Source organism: Capsicum annuum, chromosome 1 (genome assembly GCF_002878395.1).
Source record: "Capsicum annuum cultivar UCD-10X-F1 chromosome 1, UCD10Xv1.1, whole genome shotgun sequence".
Lineage (NCBI taxonomy): Eukaryota > Viridiplantae > Streptophyta > Magnoliopsida > Solanales > Solanaceae > Capsicum > Capsicum annuum.
In genome coordinates, this window is record NC_061111.1 from 22,053,265 (window position 1) to 22,072,420 (window position 19,156).

Sequence of the window (19,156 nt, forward strand, 5' to 3'; positions counted from 1 at the left end):
CACTAAGTCTAAGACACTAACTCTCCAATCAGTTGACATTGTTAATAAGTTTCCCGATGTCTTTCTGGAAGATCTTCCAGGGGTACCTCCCTATAGAGAAATAGAATTCGGGATTGATCTTCTTCCCAATACTCAGCCCATTTCCATTCCTCCATATCATATGGCACCCGCATAACTTAAGGAGTTGAAAGAGCAACTCAAAGATCTCTTAGATAAATGTTTTATAAGACCAAGTGTGTCTCCTTGGGGTGCACCTGTCCTATTCGTGCGAAAGAAAGATGGCTTTTTACGCATGTGCATTGACTATCGCCAGCTTAGCAAAGTCACTATAAAAAACAAGTATCCCCTTCCAAGAATAGATGATTTGTTTGATTAATTGCAAGGTGCAAGTTACTTCTCAAAGATAGACCTTCGCTCTGGCTATCATCAACTCAGAGTTAGGGAATGTGATATCCCAAAGATAGCCTTCCGAACACGTTATGGTCATTTTGAGTTTCTTGTTATGTCCTTCAGGCTAACTAATGCCCCAGCAGCTTTCATGGACCTTATGAATCGAGTGTTCAGGCCATATCTTGATATGTTTGTCATAGTGTTTATAGACGACATTCTGGTATACTCCCGTAGTGAGAATGAACATGCAGATCATCTCTATATCATCTTGCAAACCCTTAGAGATCATCACTTATTCGCCAAATTTAGCAAGTGTGAATTTTGGCTAAGGTCAGTTGCTTTTCTGGGTCATATTATTTCTTCCAAAGGTGTTAGAGTTGATCCCCAGAAAACAGAAGCTGTTAGAAACTGGCCTAAACCTGTCTCTCCGTTCGACATTAGAAGTTTCTTGGGTCTAGCTGGCTATTACCGCCGCTTTGTTGAAGGTTTCTCCTCTATAACATCTCCTATGACCCAGTTGACCCAAAAGAAAGTGAAGTTTTTGTGGCTCGATTCTTGTGAGAATAATTTTTGGGAGTTGAAGACTCGACTCACTATAGCCCATATTTTGACTCTGCCTGATGGTGTTGATGGTTTTATGGTATATTGTGATGCTTCTAGAGTTGGTTTGGTTTGTGTATTGATGCAGAGAGGAAAGGTTATAGCCTATGCCTCTAGACAAGTAAAACCCCATGAGAAGAATTACCCCACCCATGATCTTGAGTTAGCTGCTGTTGTGTTTGCTCTGAAAATCTGGAGACACTACTTGTATGGTGTTCATGTTGATGTTTTCACTGATCATAAGAGTCTGCAGTATGTTTTTACCAAGAGAGAGTTGAATCTTAGGTAGAGAAGGTGGTTAGAGTTCTTAAAAGACTACGATATGAGTATGTTGTATCACTCGGGAAAGGCCAATGTAGTGGCGGATGCCCTTAGCAGGATGTCTATGGGCAGTGTTTTGCATATTGAAGAGGGTTAGAAGGCGTTGGCTCGTGATGTGCATCGGTTGGCTAGGTTGGGAGTTAGGTTGCTTGACTCCAGTGAAAGGAGTATGTTAGTACAGAGTAGCTCCGAATCCTCATTGGTTTGGGAAGTAAAAGAGAAGCAAAACTTAGATGCTACTTTGGTCGGACCAAAAGGTGGAGGTTTTCTCCCGAGGGGGGGATGGTGTGTTGACATTGTAGGATAGATTATGTGTTTCGGATGTCGAGGATCTGAGACAGAGAATTATGGCTGAAGCGCATGGTGCGCGATATTCTATTTATCCCGGTGCCACCAAGATGTACCGTGACTTGCGGGAAATCTATTGGTGGAGTGGCATGAAGAAGGATATAGCAGCATTTATGGCTAAGTGTGCGACGTGCCAACAGGTTAACGTAGAACACCAAAGACCTGGTGGTATGATGTAGGAGTTCGATATTCCCACTTGGAAGTGGGAAGAGATAAACATGGATTTTGTGACTGGTTTACCTTCTTCCCGATGCCATCATGATTCCATTTGGGTTGTTGTGGATAGATTAACTAAGTCTGCGCACTTCTTGCCTGTGCATACTTCTTATACTGCTGAGGATTACGCTAGATTGTACATCCGGGAATTAGTCAGATCGCATGGAGTTCTTTTGTCCATCATTTCAGATAGGGGTACTCAGTTTACTTTGCAGTTTTGGAGAGCTTTTCAGAAGGGTCTTGGTACCCAAGTGCATTTGAGTTCTGCTTTCCATCTGCAGACAGATGGTCAGGTTGAGAGGATCATCTAGACCTTAGAGGATATGTTGAGAGCGTGTGCTCTTGACTTTAAGGGGAGTTGGGATGAGCATTTATCGTTGATACAGTTTGCTTACAATAACAGTTTTCACTCTAGCATTGGCATGGCTTCATTTGAGGCTTTTTATAGGAGGAAATATAGGTCACCCATAGGTTGGTTTGAAGTGGGTGAAGCGATCGTAAGTGGTCCTAATTCGGTCTTTGAGGCTATGGAAAAAGTCAAAGTGATTAGAGAAAGGTTAAAAACCGCACAGAGTCGTCAGAAGTCATATGCTGATGTGAGGAGAAGAGACCTTGAATTTGAATTTGGTGACTTGGTGTGTTTGAAGATTTCACCCATGAAGGGAGTGAATAGATTCGGAAAGAAGGGGAAACTTAGTCCCCGTTATGTTGGCCCCTACAGAGTTCTTAGCCGTGTTGGTAAGGTAGCATATGAGGTTGAGTTGCCTTCAGAATTATCTTCCGTTCACTCTGTCTTCCATGTATCCATACTTAGGAAACACGTTGGTGATTGTATCGTTGTAGATCCTTTAGAAAACCCTGATGAGCAAGATAGTCTTTCTTTTGAGGAAGTTCATGTTGAGATTTTAGATCACCAAGTCCGACGACTAAGGAACAAAGAAGTTCCCTTAGTCAAGGTGTTGTGGCAAAACCAATCCGTTGAGGGTGCAACATGGGAAGCTGAGGCGGATATGCGATCCAAGTACCCGCACCTATTTTCCATAAGCTCCGATCAAGCCGAAGGTACCATTCTACTTTAAATCATTCCTTTTCTATGCAGAATTGCAGTGGTTCAGCAGTTATTTTATTCTATTTAGCTGTGATTTCATGAGTGATGCACCCCTTGTTGTGTCTGAAATGTAGAATGAAATAGAGGCAAGATTAGCAAGTTGCTTCAGGTGCGTACCCTTTATTTTCTCTTTACTCTTAGTATGCCCAGCGTCATTCGAGGATGAATGTCCCCAAGGGGGAGATATTGTAATGCCCCGCACTTTCCTAAGCTAGAAAATGAACCGTTGTTCGTTTATGTGAAAACCCTAATTTTATAAGCCATATTTGGGCACGTAAATTACCAAGAGCACCCTAGTTATAAGAGAGCTTATGATGTGTTAAGTGTGGTTATATGAGTCACTTAAGGTAGTACAAGCTAAGAGTTTCGAAATCCATCAGGTTTTAGTGTTTGAATTCGAAAGGGTCATATTTGAATGAGCATAACTTCATAAATATGTGGTATTTATGCATATTTCTACCACAAAATTATAGAGAATCGAATTATCTTTCCAACGATACCAATTTCACCAAAATCCGACACCCGAGCTAGGAGTTATGGCTTTGCGAAGTAGAGTGCGTTGCTTAACCAATCACACATGGCCACTGGAAAGCATATGTGAAAGCATATGCGGCGCCTATGTAAATATAGGCGATATCATATGCGGCACCTATGTAAATATAGGCGATATCATATGCGGTGCCTTTATAAATATATGCGATATCATATGCGGCACATATCTTACGATTTCAAGTGAGTTAAACACTCCATTTTTGGGTTATTTTGAGGGCAATTAAGTCTTTTGGCACTCCTTACACACCCCTAAACTTAACCTTACGAATTTAATAGATTTTAAACACATCATAACCCTATTATCAGTCTAAGTTCCTCATCCAAGAGCACTAAAGGAGAATAACAACTAAGGTTACACAATCAACATTGAGGGTCCAATCTTTCAACAAATTCGTTACCATAAAGGTATGTGGGGTTATGAACAAGAACACCCTTTCATTCTTGTGCCCAAAGTTTGCATTATTTTACAAAGATACATGATTTTTACATGTTTTATCATGAATTTGAAGTGATAAATCTTATCTTATGTTGTTGTTCAAGATACTATGATTATTTTGAAAATAAACTCCATGAGTTTGAGATTATTGTTATGATTAAAGGCTAAAATTTTTCAGATTTCTGTATAAATTATGCATGCTTGTGATATAAAGCATAAATGTTGAAATGTTTTGATTAAGTATCGCTATAAGAGTCATTAACCCACATTGAGATTGTTTTTTTGAGAATTTATGTGCTACATGCACCCATGTTTAGACTATTTTTGATGAAGTATAGAAAGATTTGACCTTTTGGTCACAACAGAGTTAAAATCCACTTTATGAAACGAGTTACAGATTTTATCATTTATTTAACTTAAGAAATATGAGATTACCCTTAAAGTGGATTTTTCTTGAGATTTTTGAGCATAGTATTGGGAGTAGTATTTAGCACTGAGTTGGGTATGTTACTACGGTTTCATACCCCAGAACTACATGCCACCGTAGGTTGAGACATTGACTTCCACTATATGTGGAAAATTGAGATAGTGATCACTGAGATGAGATTGTTCTACATTGACGGCAAGGGTAGGACAACCCTAACCTTATGGGGGCAAGTCATGGGACATTATGGGTGCTCACATGGTGTACATGTTGGTTAGAAGAACCTCTCAAAGAGTCATCCCTCATTCTTAGATTAATTTTACTGATTTAAAAGAGATTTGAAATGCAGATTTATGATGTATTCAATATTCCAGATTTCACTAAGATTGCTTGATGAGAGAATAAGAAAAGAATCTTGATATTTGGATTAAGTGTAATGGCTCATGATATCCAGATTGGCATGTTTTACCATTCATTGTGTATGATTTCAGATTTTAGATTTCTTTCAAGCTTTATGAGCCATTTACAAATGTCCTGCATAATTTGGAAAGAAAACTTATGACATGATCGTTATAAATATGTTTATTTCATGCACCCCCATGTACTCGGTACATATTCCATGGTACTAACCCACATGTTCGCATGTGGGCTACATTTTCCATATAATGTAGGTTCAGGTTCTCATTCCCAGGTTTGACCGTGATTATCCGAGCACGTTGATCTACATCCTCTGCAGTGGTGAGTCCTCATGGTTCGAGGACTAGTTATTCAGATTTCCTTATTTACTTTGAGTTGTTCAGTTTATTTCCTGAGTTTGGGTCAGTTGGAGTTTGTCCTAATGGCTCATGGATATACAGTTTAGTAGAGACTTGTCAGACTAGATGGATAGATTAATCAGATTTGTCAGAGACGTCGTATTTTGTTACTTTCCGCATTTCATTCGTATTGTAGTATGATATTATGGAGGATTTTTAGATGTTTGATTATGTTGACTTTGATTATAAGTGTTGAATGGTAGAAAAATGGCTAAAAGGGTTAGCTTGGGGCACTTGTAGCCTTAAGCATCGTATGATGCCTCGGGGCCCATTTTCGGGGCGTTACAAACTTGGTATCAGAGCCTAAGGTTATTGGAGTCGTAGGGAGTTTGACAAGCCGCGTTAAGTAGAGTCTTGATAATTGGTGTGTAGCACGCCACATCTATGAGCAAGAGGCTACGAAACGTTTTAGAAAAAAAGGGGTCATTTCATTCTTTCAGAAGTCTATCGTGCTTACATTTTTTCCTTTTCAGCTATCAATTCATGCTCTCTTCTTTCAGAATATGCCTCCTCGCCGAGCTAGAAGAAGTAACATGGGTCAGCAACCTCAGCCTATTGATCCCCTGAATGAAAATGTATCCCACACTGAGTTCAGGGAAGCCTTCAGGCGCTTGCCCAGGTTGTTACCGCAAACGTTCAGGCTAACCAGGCCTCGGCTCCACAACAACAAGGAGGTGACTTAGCTGCCGCAAGAATCCGTGATTTTATGTGGATGAATCTGCCAGAGTTTTATGGGTCCAAGGTAGGTGAGGATCCACAGTTGTATCTGGAGGAGATAAGAAAGATCACACAGGTAATACACGTGTCTGAGGAGGAGAGTGTTGAGTTAGCATCCTTGTGTATGATTGGGTGGTTGCATGGAGAAAGGGTAGAGTAGAGGGTGCTGCTCCTATGACTTGGCAGGAGTTCCAGGATGCATTCCTGGATAAATTCTTTCTGCTAGAGTTGAGAGAGGCGAAAGTAGAGGAGTTCATGAACTTATGGCAAGGGTCCATGACTGTTAAGGAGTATTGCTTGAAGTTCAATCAGTTAGCAAAATATGGCCAAATTTGATAGCCGACAACCGAGCCAGTATGGGTAAGTTCTTGACAGGGGTGACAAGCTATGTGGTTAAGGAGTATAGATCAGCTATGATTTATAGTGAGATGAATCTTTCCAGACTGATGACCCATGCCCAACAGATCAAATCAGATAAGATAAAAGAGAGGGATAGAGTAAGGGGGAATAAGAGAGCCAGATTCGAGCAACCTACTTATGGTTAGAACAGATCGTAAGAAGGGAATCGCCCTTAGTTTCAGAGTCGCTCATCTATGCTAGCACCATCGTCAGCTAGTGCTCTAGCACTTAGAGGTAGGTAAGAATAGGGAAACAGGTCTTCTATGTTCGGATCTCAGAATACTGTGAGTAACCGGCCTAATCATCCACCATGCACCAGGTGTAGTAGGGATCATGGGGGTAAGTGTTTGTGGGGTCAGAAGGGCTGCTATAGATGTGGCCAGGAGGGCCGCGATTTTAGAAATTGTCCTCATACTAGACAGGGGAACCGTGATGTTCGCCCTCAGGCTCAGACTGCTAGTGCTCCAGCTCCTGTAGCTCGTCCAGCTCCTACTCATGGTGTTTCTTCCAGCACTGTTGGCGGTCAGCGCCAGAACAGATTCTATGCTTTGTCTTCCCGTCAGGAGCAGGAGGACTCCCCGATGTTGTTACTGGTATGCTTTGTGTGTTTCAGTTTGATGTTTATGCGTTGTTGGACCCTGGGTCCAGTTTTTCATATGTGACACCTCTGGTTGCTGTAAATTTTTAAGTGAGTCCCGAAACTGTCTCTGAGCCCATCCTAGTTTCTACCCCTGTGGGTGAGTCCATTGTTGCCCAAAAAGTGTACAAAAAGTGTCCTGTTTCTATTCTTCATAGAGTTATGTTTGCTGATCTGATAGAGTTAAACATGGTAGATTTTGTTGTTATTCTGGGTATGGACTGTCTTCACTCTTGTTATGCATTCATAGACTGTCGTACCCGTGTAGTCAAGTTTTAGTTCCCTAGTGAGTCTGTTATCGGATGGTCTGGTAATTCCGCATCTCTCAAGAGTCATTTTATCTCATAGCTTAAGGCTAGAAAGCTTATTTCCAAAGGGTGCATTTATCACCTAGTCAGAGTTAAGGACACTAAGTCTAAGACTCCAACTCTTCAGTCAGTTGACGTTGTTAATGAGTTTCCCGATGTCTTTTCGAAAGATCTTCTGAGGGTACCTCCAGATAGAGAGATAGAATTTGGGATTGATCTTCTTCCCGATGTTTTCTATATTTCTTTTTTCATTTTTCCTTTTTCTCTAAAATAAACCTTTCTTAGTCTGAGAAAGACTTCTTTTGTCTGTGGTCTGAGTACCTATGTTCTTGAAACTGGATGGGAGTATTCTCCCTACACTCTTTGGCAAAGTGTCAGCCGTCAACAGATTTGATAAGTCTTTACCTGCTACCGTTTGAGCTGGACTAGATGTATCATTACCCGATACAGTAGGTCTTTCTACATTCGTTGGGGAATGCATACCCATTAACGGATTTGATAAGTCTTCACCAGCTATCGTTTGAGCTGGACTAGCTGTATCTTTACCCGATACAGTACGTTTTTCTATTTTTGAAGAAGATGGAGAATTCTGTTGAATTTTTTGAGTCTCATAAATTGGCTGAGTCTGTTGTGAAAGTTCAAAATGAAGAATTTTTATACGGTCTTGTAAAATACTTATATGTTCTAATATTTGTCCTTTTCCATTTACAAGGTTTTCATTATCTTGTCTTAAAACCTCATTGGAGTGATTTAGTTTTTTAAAAGTTTCAGTCATAGAAAAACAATGATCACAAAATATAATTTTATCTGTGTCTTTTTTAATATTATATTGAGGAATTTTTTGCATTTCTGGTCTTAAAGCTGGGGTTGTAAAATAATTTATCCCTAAATTTATACGGGCATAATCTAAAGCCTCTGTTAAATTATCAAAGCCTTTGTAGAGAGGGGTTGTATAGTCTTTTACAGAATCCATTACCTCTGTCCATGTCTGAAATACTCCCTGTGTCTTTCCCCTAAGAACAACATAAAATTTAAATCTGTTAGTACTATTTTTCTCAGTAAAATAATAACTTAAAGCATTCAGGACTAAAAGAAAGTATCTAATCTTTTTTGGTGTCTTGTTGTAGGAGATCCATAAATTATCGATCAGGCAAATCTGTCATTTGTCCACCCTTACATTTGATGGTTTCAATTTGAAAGTGAGATTGGATTGCTCATAACTTGCTAGATTATTAGGCCCGAAGATCAGTCTTTCTAATTTCAGATGTTCCAACATTGTTAGTGGCCTGTAACGAGTGTTGCTTAGTAATTTGTTTAAGTAGTCTTGAGAGGATGAGGCCTCTGCCTTTCCTTTGTTTTTGCCTATATACATACTGAAGAAAAAATTGTTAGTTGTCTTCTTTTATTAGTCTACTTAGCTGATTTGCTAGGTTATTATGTTTACCTTTAATATGTTTTAGAACAATATTATTAATTGAAGTGGCATCTAGGAAATTTAGCCATTTCCTTTTATTACTATTCTTCTCTTTTATTTTCTGATAGAATTTTACTATGGCCTCGCATTCTGTTCTTACTAGTCTTTCTAGTTTATTTAATATATAAAGTTTAAAACTATTCAAACCGTAAATTACTGCTATTATCTCCGCATCTATGCTATTTAATTTGCTCTTTTATTTATATTTTCCACTTGAATAAACACATATTTTCTCATCCTTTTATCACTATATTTGTTAGGCTTCACTTTTAATACTGCTCCCCATCCTTGAAGGCTTCTATCTGTCTCAACTATTAAATAATCTGTTTCTAATGGTAAGTTAAGTCTGGGATGTCTTGTATCATGCTTTTAAGTTGTTGGACTAATTTTATGTCTTCAGTATTAAAGATTTTTTGGCCTGTTGATCCTGTTTTAGAATATAATGGTCTTGCTACTTTACCTAAGTCTTTAATAAAAGCTCTAGCATAATTTAAAAGTCCTAAATTTTTTTGTAAATTTTTAGTCTTATCTAATCTATTTGACATTTATATGACTTTTTTTTAGCTATGTGTGCTTGTAATTTTATTCTACCATCTCCAATAACTCTTCCTAAAAAATTAATACTATTTTTACATAATTCCATTTTCTTTCTACTTATTATTATTCCATTATCTACAAATAATTTAAAATTTGTTGTAAATGTCCTAAATGTTCTCTCATATTATTACTAAAAACTAGAATATCATCTATATAAACTAATACAAAATATTTATAGTATCCAAAAATACTATCCATTTTTCTTTGAAAAATTGGAGGAGCCGTCTTTAATTCGAACGGCATGACCAGTCATTCAAAATGTCCTTCTGGACATGTGAAAGCTGTCCATTCTATACTATCTTCATGCATTTTAATCTGCCAATATTCAGATTTACAATAAATTTACTAAATACTTTTCTTCCTTGTATTCTATTTATTAAGTCTGTTTTGTCTGGTAACTTATACCCATCCATTACAATATTATCATTTAGTCTTTTGTAATTTATTACCATTCTAGCTTTTTCTCTTATTATTTCACTATGATTTCTTACTATGAAAGCTGCTGACCTATGTCTTGATGTAGATCTTTTAATTATTTCTAACTCAAATAGCTCTTGGCTGAGTTGTAGTTTCGTTCATACTCGTCACTATCTCCGTATGATAGTCCCAGTCTTGTTCCTTGTATCATGCTTTTAAACAAAGAAATAAAAAATAGGGCAGACAAAGTAGCAGAAGAATTAGTTTTGAGTAACTATCTAGACTTATTAGCAACTCTAGAAATATCACAATCAGATTTTTTCAATGAATATTTAAGTGAAATAACATGGAATTTACATGGACTTAGAATCGACATAACATATTACAATAGAAGGATAAGTTATCTAAAGAAATGGTGTGACCTAGTAGATATTCCTTTAGGATAAAATTAAGTAAAAATATATGAAAACGGACCCTTTTGCGAGACAAATGCAAGGAGAATATAATCGATTATATAAAGAAATAAGACTAAGAAACAAAATTTTGAAAAAAGAACAAATATTAATAAATCAAATAGAAATATTAGAAGTTATAGAATTATCAGAAGCCATTATAATCTCAGACCTTACAACATTAGTAAATTGTGTAGACCGTATAAATTTGTTTAAGTGTAAATAAGAAAGTATTAGATACTGTATAGACTATAGAAATTATAGAATATAGACCATTAGAAACCACCGTACTAGAAAAATACCTTTAGGATAAAAAATAGTAGTGTAAAAATTGATAATTTAAAGAAATTAGAATATTTAGATCTAACAATCCAAATTCTTCTCCCTATCAGAAGAATTAGTTTTGAGTAACTATCTAGACTTATTAGCAACTCAACAACTAAGTATTAATAATTGGTCAAGGATTAAAGAATTTCTAAATGATTACTTTTATTATTGCACAATTAGTGGAAACCCATTTGATCAGACTCTAGGAGCTAGATTATTTAATAAATTACCATGGGCTTTAGGAAGAGAGACAAAAGAAAATTGGTCAAAGAGAGAAGGAGTAATACAAAACCCAAACAATCCATGGTCAATAGGACAAAGAATACAACATGTAATGGATGTATTACAAGAAAAATATACAAATATTCAAATATACAGATACAAAAATAATTAAAAAGAAGTGATACATATTTTTGTAAAAACATATATACTACACAACATTATGACCAAGATTATAAAAAGAAGAAATATAGAAAGGCATATAAAATAGACTATCGCCCCAAGAAGAAATATTATTTAAGAAGATCAATTGCAAGGAAGCCATACCTAGATAAGAATAAATATGTAAGAAAATATAACACCAGTAGAACCTACAAAAATAAATTAGAATATTTTACCTACGGTAGCATAGAGCACTTAGCAAATACTTGTCAAAAAAGAATCAATAATAGTTCTAGGAATGCACTATTAATAGAAGATGTAAATGAAAATTTAATAAATGTAGACGAATATATGTTAGATAATAAAAGTATATACTCTATTAGAAGTATGAAAATCATTGAAGAAGAAATAAATAAATCTGATTCTTCAGATTCTGGAGAAGAGGAATTTATATCTAGGAGTGCACAATTAATAGAAGATGTAAATGAAAATTTAATAAATGTAGACGAATATATGTCAGATAATGAAAGTATATATACTTTATTAGAAGTATTGAAATCATTGAAGAAGAAATAAATAAATCCGATTCTAAAAAATAGTAGTGTAAAAATTGATAATTTAAAGAAATTAGAATATTTAGATCTAACAATCCAAGCTGAAAAGAAATATAGATGTTTAAAATACAACTCTCTTATTAAGTGCAATTTTAACAACGGAGAACATAAATTACATGGAGATAATCCATAACTAAATACTATTACAGACTTTATTATAAACCTAGGAGAAGAAGTTCAAAAAGAAAATACAAAAATATTAAAAACTCTAGAGATATTAGAAGACCTGCAAAACAAACAAAAGAATTTGTTAAGTAAAATAGAATTAAATTTTGATTTCTAAAAGAACCAACAAGCAGAATTAGACAAAAAATTTAAAGTTTTAATTAATAAAGACAAGGGTAACCTAGAAAATCCTAAAATAAAGCTAGTATTACAAGAAGTACGAAAAGAAATTAACCAAATAAGACATATAATACTCTCATGAATGATATACTACAAGATAAACTTTATTTAGCAATATTACAAAAGGCTGCAGAAATTCAACCAAATCTCGAAGGATTATCAGATCATCAACCCTAAGGAAAAATAGACTCTTTAATCATAAAATAAAATAATACTATAATTTTATTACTATTAGAACTTAATAAAAACATAAAAGATGAAAAACAAAGCGACAGTCAAGATAAAACTATAGACAAACAAATAGAGCAACTAAAAAAGATAGAAATAACCTCTCAAAAAGAATTAAAAGAAGCTTAAATAACTAAACCAAAACCATGGACCTTTTTTCAGCATCCCCAAGCGGATCAAGATCAATTTTTACCCAAGAAAGATTAACAACAAACATGTTATCAAGAATCATAAATAGACCCAAAATGAATTCAAGACAACAGCTAGAAGAAATAGTAGACGTAGATAAAGATATACAACTTTTCCAACAAAACAAATTAAAATTATTAAGTGCTAAGACTTTATACAATGAAGGAATATTTTCAATGGCACAATTATATAAACATTATAGGGAAGAGCAATTATGCGTAATTGAAAATGATAGTGCTAGTGTAAATTTAATAAGTCCAGAATCTTTAAGACAAATTGAAAAATCAAACATGAGCCTCATGCATATGAGACTCATAGTAGTAGGATTAAAAGGCATAACTAGAAAAAATCTAGGAACTAAGGTATTAGTTACAATATATGATAATAGATGGTCAGACTTGAAAAGATCCATAATAGGAATAACAGAAGTAGACATGTCGACAAATGGAAGACTTTTTTTTATTGTAGTCCAGATTATATGATAAATTCTTTAGAATTTAGAAAATATATAAAGATAGGTATTTAGACTAAAGGATACAAAGAAATGAATAATGAAAATAATGTATTAATATGTGTAGGATTTATAGGAAAACTTGCCACTAATAGTAGTATAAAATTTAATCTAAAAATAGATGATGTAGTAAGTATAATGGAAAATAAAGAAATTAGATTAATGAAGCCTTACATGTCTTGAGGAAGAAGTGAGGTTTCTCTTTCGGGAGTCTCCTGAAAACTTGACAGTTACCGGAAAATGAAGAACTAAGAAACTAATATAGACTTTTTTACACTCTCTCTTTTTTTTTTTTGATGAAGAACTAACTTACAAACTTTAGAAACTAAGAACTTTATGAAAAATTAAGAACTTTTTCACTCTTGATTTTTTCTCTCTAGCTACTTAATTTGAAGTCTTCCAAGGGGGGGGGGGGGTATTTATAGGCATTTGTGGACTTCAAATATACTTTATGGATTTCAAATCCTTTTATATTTGATAAGACTTTAGCAAGACTTTTGGAAACTTAGGTGGGGCCCACAATCACATGGTTATGTCTCTACTTTATCCATTTATTTATTTATCTGCTACATCATTGCATACGTCTGTAATTTTGTATTTTGCGGATATCATTATTGCTTACGTATCCAGATTGTGTAATGCTTCTTAATCAAACTCCATTCCTGAATCTTCATCGGCATTATTGCAAGGAAGTCATACCTAGATAAGAATAAACATGTAAGAAAATATAACACCAGTAGAACCTACAAAAATAAATTAGAATGTTTATCTACGGTAGCATGAGCACTTAGCAAATACTTGTCCAAAAAGAATCAATAATACATATAGGAATGCACAATTAATAGAAAATGTAAATGAGCATTTAATAAATATAGACGAATATATGTCAGATAATGAAAGTATATACTCTATTAGAAGTATGGAAATCATTGAAGAAGAAATAAATAAATTTGATTCTTCAGATTCTGGAGAAGAGGAATTTATAAATGAAATAGGATTAGAAAAGACAAACTCATGCTATTATGATTTAGTAAATTTGATAGAAGAATGTGAACATAAATTTGAGAAAGGAAAAGGATTAGACAGTAATCAGTTTTGTTTTTGTAAGTGGTTTCCAAGTAAAAACAAAAGGGCAAAATGTAGGAAATGTCACAAGGAAGGATGCATAAAATGTATAGAAAATGCATCAGAAATCTTAAAAACTCCAAAATTAACCCATAATTTAAATAAATTTTACAACAAAGAACCAATAACTAGAACAACAGAAGAAAGAATATTAGAAGAAAGAATATTAGAAGAAAGACTATGAAAATTAGAAATAAGAGTGTACAACAAAGAGATAATTAGAGAAGAAGATTTAGTAGAGGCAGAATTATTAAATACATTTGTTGAAAATAATAAAGTTAAACAGAAAAAATCAATGAATTTACCATTTGAAGGAATGGTATGTAATGAAGAAAAGAAGATAAGTACAGTCAAAGTTTTAGCAATAATAAAAATTCAAGACTATGAGTTTCAGACATTAGCTATAGTTGATTCAGGATGTACAAAAAATATTTTGAATAGTAGAATTTTACCATCAAAATTAATTAAAAAATTGCCAAAACCTCAACTATCCATGCAAATGGACGGAACCTATACTACTTATACAGACTATATACCAAGAGCAAAGGTAAGTTTTATTAATAATTGTGAAAAATTCTACCAACCATCATATACACTCAGTGAAATACTCGTTAGAGATTTAAACATAAAAGCAGACTTTGTCTTAGAATTAGATTTTATGATGCAAAATAATGGCGGGTGTCTTGTTACGAAAAATTATGTAATATTCGCTAGTAATATCACTCACTCACCAGTGCAGACACAACCCTTGCTAGCTAAATATCATTTCCTTAAAGATAAGACAGAAGAGAGAATCCAAAGCTCAAATGATCAAATAAAACCGAAAAAAACCCTAGAATGTGATAAAGGAGAAAATTATACTTATAATGATAAGATAACAATGTATGAAGAATTACAAGATTTATTAGTAGTAGAAAAAATAGAAAAAGACTATACTTTAATAGAAATGGATACAAAATTATACAATTTTAAGAACGGTATGCAACAGATAGGAGTAATAAAATATAGATCTTTGTATTTTTCTCACAAGTTTGTAAATTATGTTTGAATTAATCAAGTTCATATTTTATTTCAGTTGTGTTTTTTATTATTAGATCTGGATCGCCGGCGATTTACCGTCAGTTTTTCGATCTTACAAAATTCATTACTTATTAATAAATATTTAATTATTAGTAGATGTGTACATATTTAATTATTAGTAGATGTGTCTTTAATGTTATAAGATCTGGATCGTCGGCGGTTCACCATCAGTTTTCTAGTCTTGTAAAATTAGTAAATTACTTATAAATATATTCCCAATAAATGGTTATTCTCTCAGTGTTTTAAGCAATAACGATGGATTAATCTGTAAATTCCTAGGGATTTGAAAAGTCTGCAAAAAATTAAAAAAGGACTGTTGTTACTCTTTCGGGGTGTAATTAAAGAAGATATTGCTAAAATACCTAAAACTGAAGAGAAAGAGATGAACATGGTATAAAAAATCAAAAACTGCAAAAAATAATTAATTTTATTGGGAGAAAATACACTTTGATCTATATAACTTTGCTACTACACTGGACTAAGGACAATGAAGGAGGGAGTACTGAGTAGGATTTTACACCATATAAAAAACATATCCGCATTAACTCTGCTTTATTTTCTCATATCTTCTTACCTGCTTTAATTACTTGTTTATTTACCTTGCTTATAACATAGACTAAAACCTGCTTATTAATTATTTGCTTTGTTTATATATTATATATACACTTTATTATTATTATTATACACCTATCTTATAATATTATTATTATTATTATCTGTCTATTATATATACGCTTTATTAGTATTATACATCTATCTTATAATATTATCCATCCGTATATACTATTATTATTATTGTCTCTTTATTATCTTTATACATCTATTATTATATTTGTCTTCTGTTCTTTACATTATACTATCTATCTATACTATATAATCTGTTTATTATCTAGTCTGTTGATTATTGGTATTAGAGCCCTAAGATTCTAGAAGACTTTATTATATATGGTGTTGTCAAGAACTAAGAAACGAAAACCTAAGCTCTATGAACGTCTAGTAATACTAGATTCAGAATATTATTGGTCCAATAGAAATTTAAGGAAAGAATATATAAAATTGTATAATATCTTAATAAAACAAAGGCAGTTAAATATTGAATTATTTCAGCTTTCACCAGAATCAAAAGAAGAAGTCCTAACAGAACTACAGGAAATAGACAATAGATTAAGAGAAGTCAAAACCCAAATATTTTATATTACTGAAGAACTAAGGGTAGACAAGATTTTAAAAGAAAAGTATCCTTTTTATTTAGCTTAATGATCACACCTCATAGAAATACAAGATCATTAGAAGAAATCCAAACTAATTTATATAGTTTATACTTAGAATATAAAAGACTAAATAATACAAAAGAAAATTCGAGAAGACTAGATAATCTAATCACCACAATATTCGATTTAGAGAACGAATTGATAAAGCATTTTAGGTCTAGAAATAATAATAAATGAAAAGACATTCTTTTACTAACGATATACGATTCAGATATTGGCTCTTAAACAAAGAAATAAAAAAGAGGGCAGATAAAGTAGCAAAAGAATTAGTTTTGAGTAACTATCTAGACTTATTAGAAACTCTAGAAACATCACAATCAGAATTTTTCAAAGAATATTTAAGTGAAATAACATGGGATTTACATGGACTTAGAATCGACATAACATATTACAATAGAAGGATAAGTTATCTAAAGAAATGGTTTGACCTAGTAGATATTCCTTTTGGATAAAATTAAGTAAAAATATATGAAAACGCACCCTTTTGCGAGATAAATACAAGGAGAATATAATCAATTATATAAAGGAATAAGACTAAGAAACAAAATTTTGAAAAAAGAACAAATATTAATAAATCAAATAGAAATATTAGAAGTTATAGAATAATCAGAAGCCATTATAATCTCAGACCTTACAACATTAGTAAACTGTGTAGACATTATAAATTTGTTTAAGTGTAAATTACAGAGCATTAGATACTGTATAGACTACACAAATTATAGAATAAAGACCATTAGAAACCACTGTACTAGGGTAACCTAGAAAATCCTGAAATAAAGCTAGTATTACAAGAAGTACTAAAAGAAATTAACCAAATAAGACATATAATACTTTCATGAATGATATAATACAAGATAAACTTTATTTAGCAATATTACAAAAGGCAGCACAAATTGAATCAAATCCCGAAGGATTATTAGATAGCCTAGTTCTTCTAATTCTTGAAAGTCTTGTGGGAATATTGTTTTATAAGCTTCCCAAAGTGCTTTAGTACTTTCTCCTAGAAATGTTTCTAAATATCTATACATAATTTCTGCATCTGGTTTTTGATTACCCTGTATATGTTGTATGTAGTCTGCTACAACTACATTTTTCCATATGTCTATTACATTATTCCATGTCTGAGGGTCATGAGGGTTTTGCGGAGAAATTTTGACTTTTGAAAGAGAGTCGCCACCTAATTTTGAGAAGGAATTAAGAAAACATTAGAGAGTTAATTCAAATGATTCAAAACAGAAAAATCCTTTTAAGTTAAGAAATTCTGAATAAGCGGTTCCTATTAACATTTTTTGGAAGGTGTTAGGCACCTAAAACATCCACTAACTTGCAGTTATCCGAACTGTTTGAAAATCGTTTTTGAATAACTTTGAAAAGTTGATTTTTTGAAAAAAAGAAAGCAATTTTAAAAATATTTTGGTTTTTATACAAAACCAGTTTTTTAGCGACTTGACTAAGGTTTTAACTAGGTTCGCAAAGCACATAAAGAAAAACAAATATAAAGAACAGGGGGAAAGGGAGGAAGTAAGGGATTTAGGCCATTGGCCCAAATCAATGAGACCTGTCCTAGTCTAATTAGGCTTTCGACCCGTTTTCACCTGTCCTAATTCTATGTTTTGAGTCTTTGGGTCGAGTTCCTTCCACCGGTATTAGTTTACAAATTTGGCTTCGAGGCCCAAATACATGAATAAAGAAATAAATGAATAAGTAACAAACGATAATAAATATGTAAATGAGATGACAAGAAAGGGAAATGAGACTCCCAAGTCTCTTTGTCGCTTCGAATATGGGATTTCACCCATTCCTTCTTCGACTCCTTGTATCCGTATGCCATACGACTGACTTTTAAACTCTCTTTTGAGGCTGACTCAATAAGATGGGCCTCATTGGCCCACGATGAATATGCAAGAGGGAAAGAGTCCATGTAGGACTCAAGCGATTCACACGCAAGAAACAAAAATAAGAGAGATTAATATGCATATCCAAAGTACAGAACGCCATATAGATAAGTGAGGCAACAAAATCAATACACAAAAAAGAATATTGTAATTTGAAATGACATAGCAAACATTATGTCAAGATATAGAAAAAAGTCAAGAAAAAGTCACGCAATTGCGTCTATCATTGGTACATGGACACACATATAAACTAAAAAAAAAAAACTTAAGACTAAATTTCTAAGGATTCTCGTAAGCAAGAACAAGCCATCAATGAGACGTACACTAGAGTTGGGGGGTTAAAATAAACTTCAAAAGCGACCCATTCATGACATTGAGTAAGAAAAGAACCATTCTTTTCAGGGAAATAAAACAGAGCTCTTCACTGTACCATTCCTGTAAAAGGATGCGAATTATTAACATACTTTACCTAAATTTACCAACTTGGACAGCAAACACTAACATACAATCGACAACTTAAGCAAGAATTAATGAAACTTGATATAAGAGTTGTTCAGACAACTAAAGATCATAACCTTTTCAATGAAACTTGACATAATGATTTTTGACATCAAAGAGACCCTATCTATTCTCTTTTACGATAAAGCCAACGCATTTCTTCGGGGAACAAGCAAATGAAATACCGACTTGAAACAAACTCCAAAAGGAAACAAAGATTCCAACTTTGCGATTCCACAACAAAGGGAGCAGGGTTAACAGGTAAACAAAATTCAGCAGCTCAAAACGTATTGAACAAAATCGCAATGCGAAACTTTAACCATAAAAATCAGGTAAACAAGATTTCAACAACCTGAAACTTATTAGACCAAACCAAAATACGAAAATTTACTACGAAACCAGTCTTAACGAAATTCGTACAGCCCGAAATAGGATCAAAGCTTGGAACTTTAAACGATGAAACCAACCTCAACAGGATACC

General features: G+C 33.6%; 1 pseudogene; it reads left to right on the forward strand.

Moving 5' to 3' along the window:
* Positions 1–292: 292 nt before the first annotated feature.
* Positions 293–19,156, forward strand: part of LOC124897275 — a 28,876-nt pseudogene continuing 10,012 nt past the window's right edge.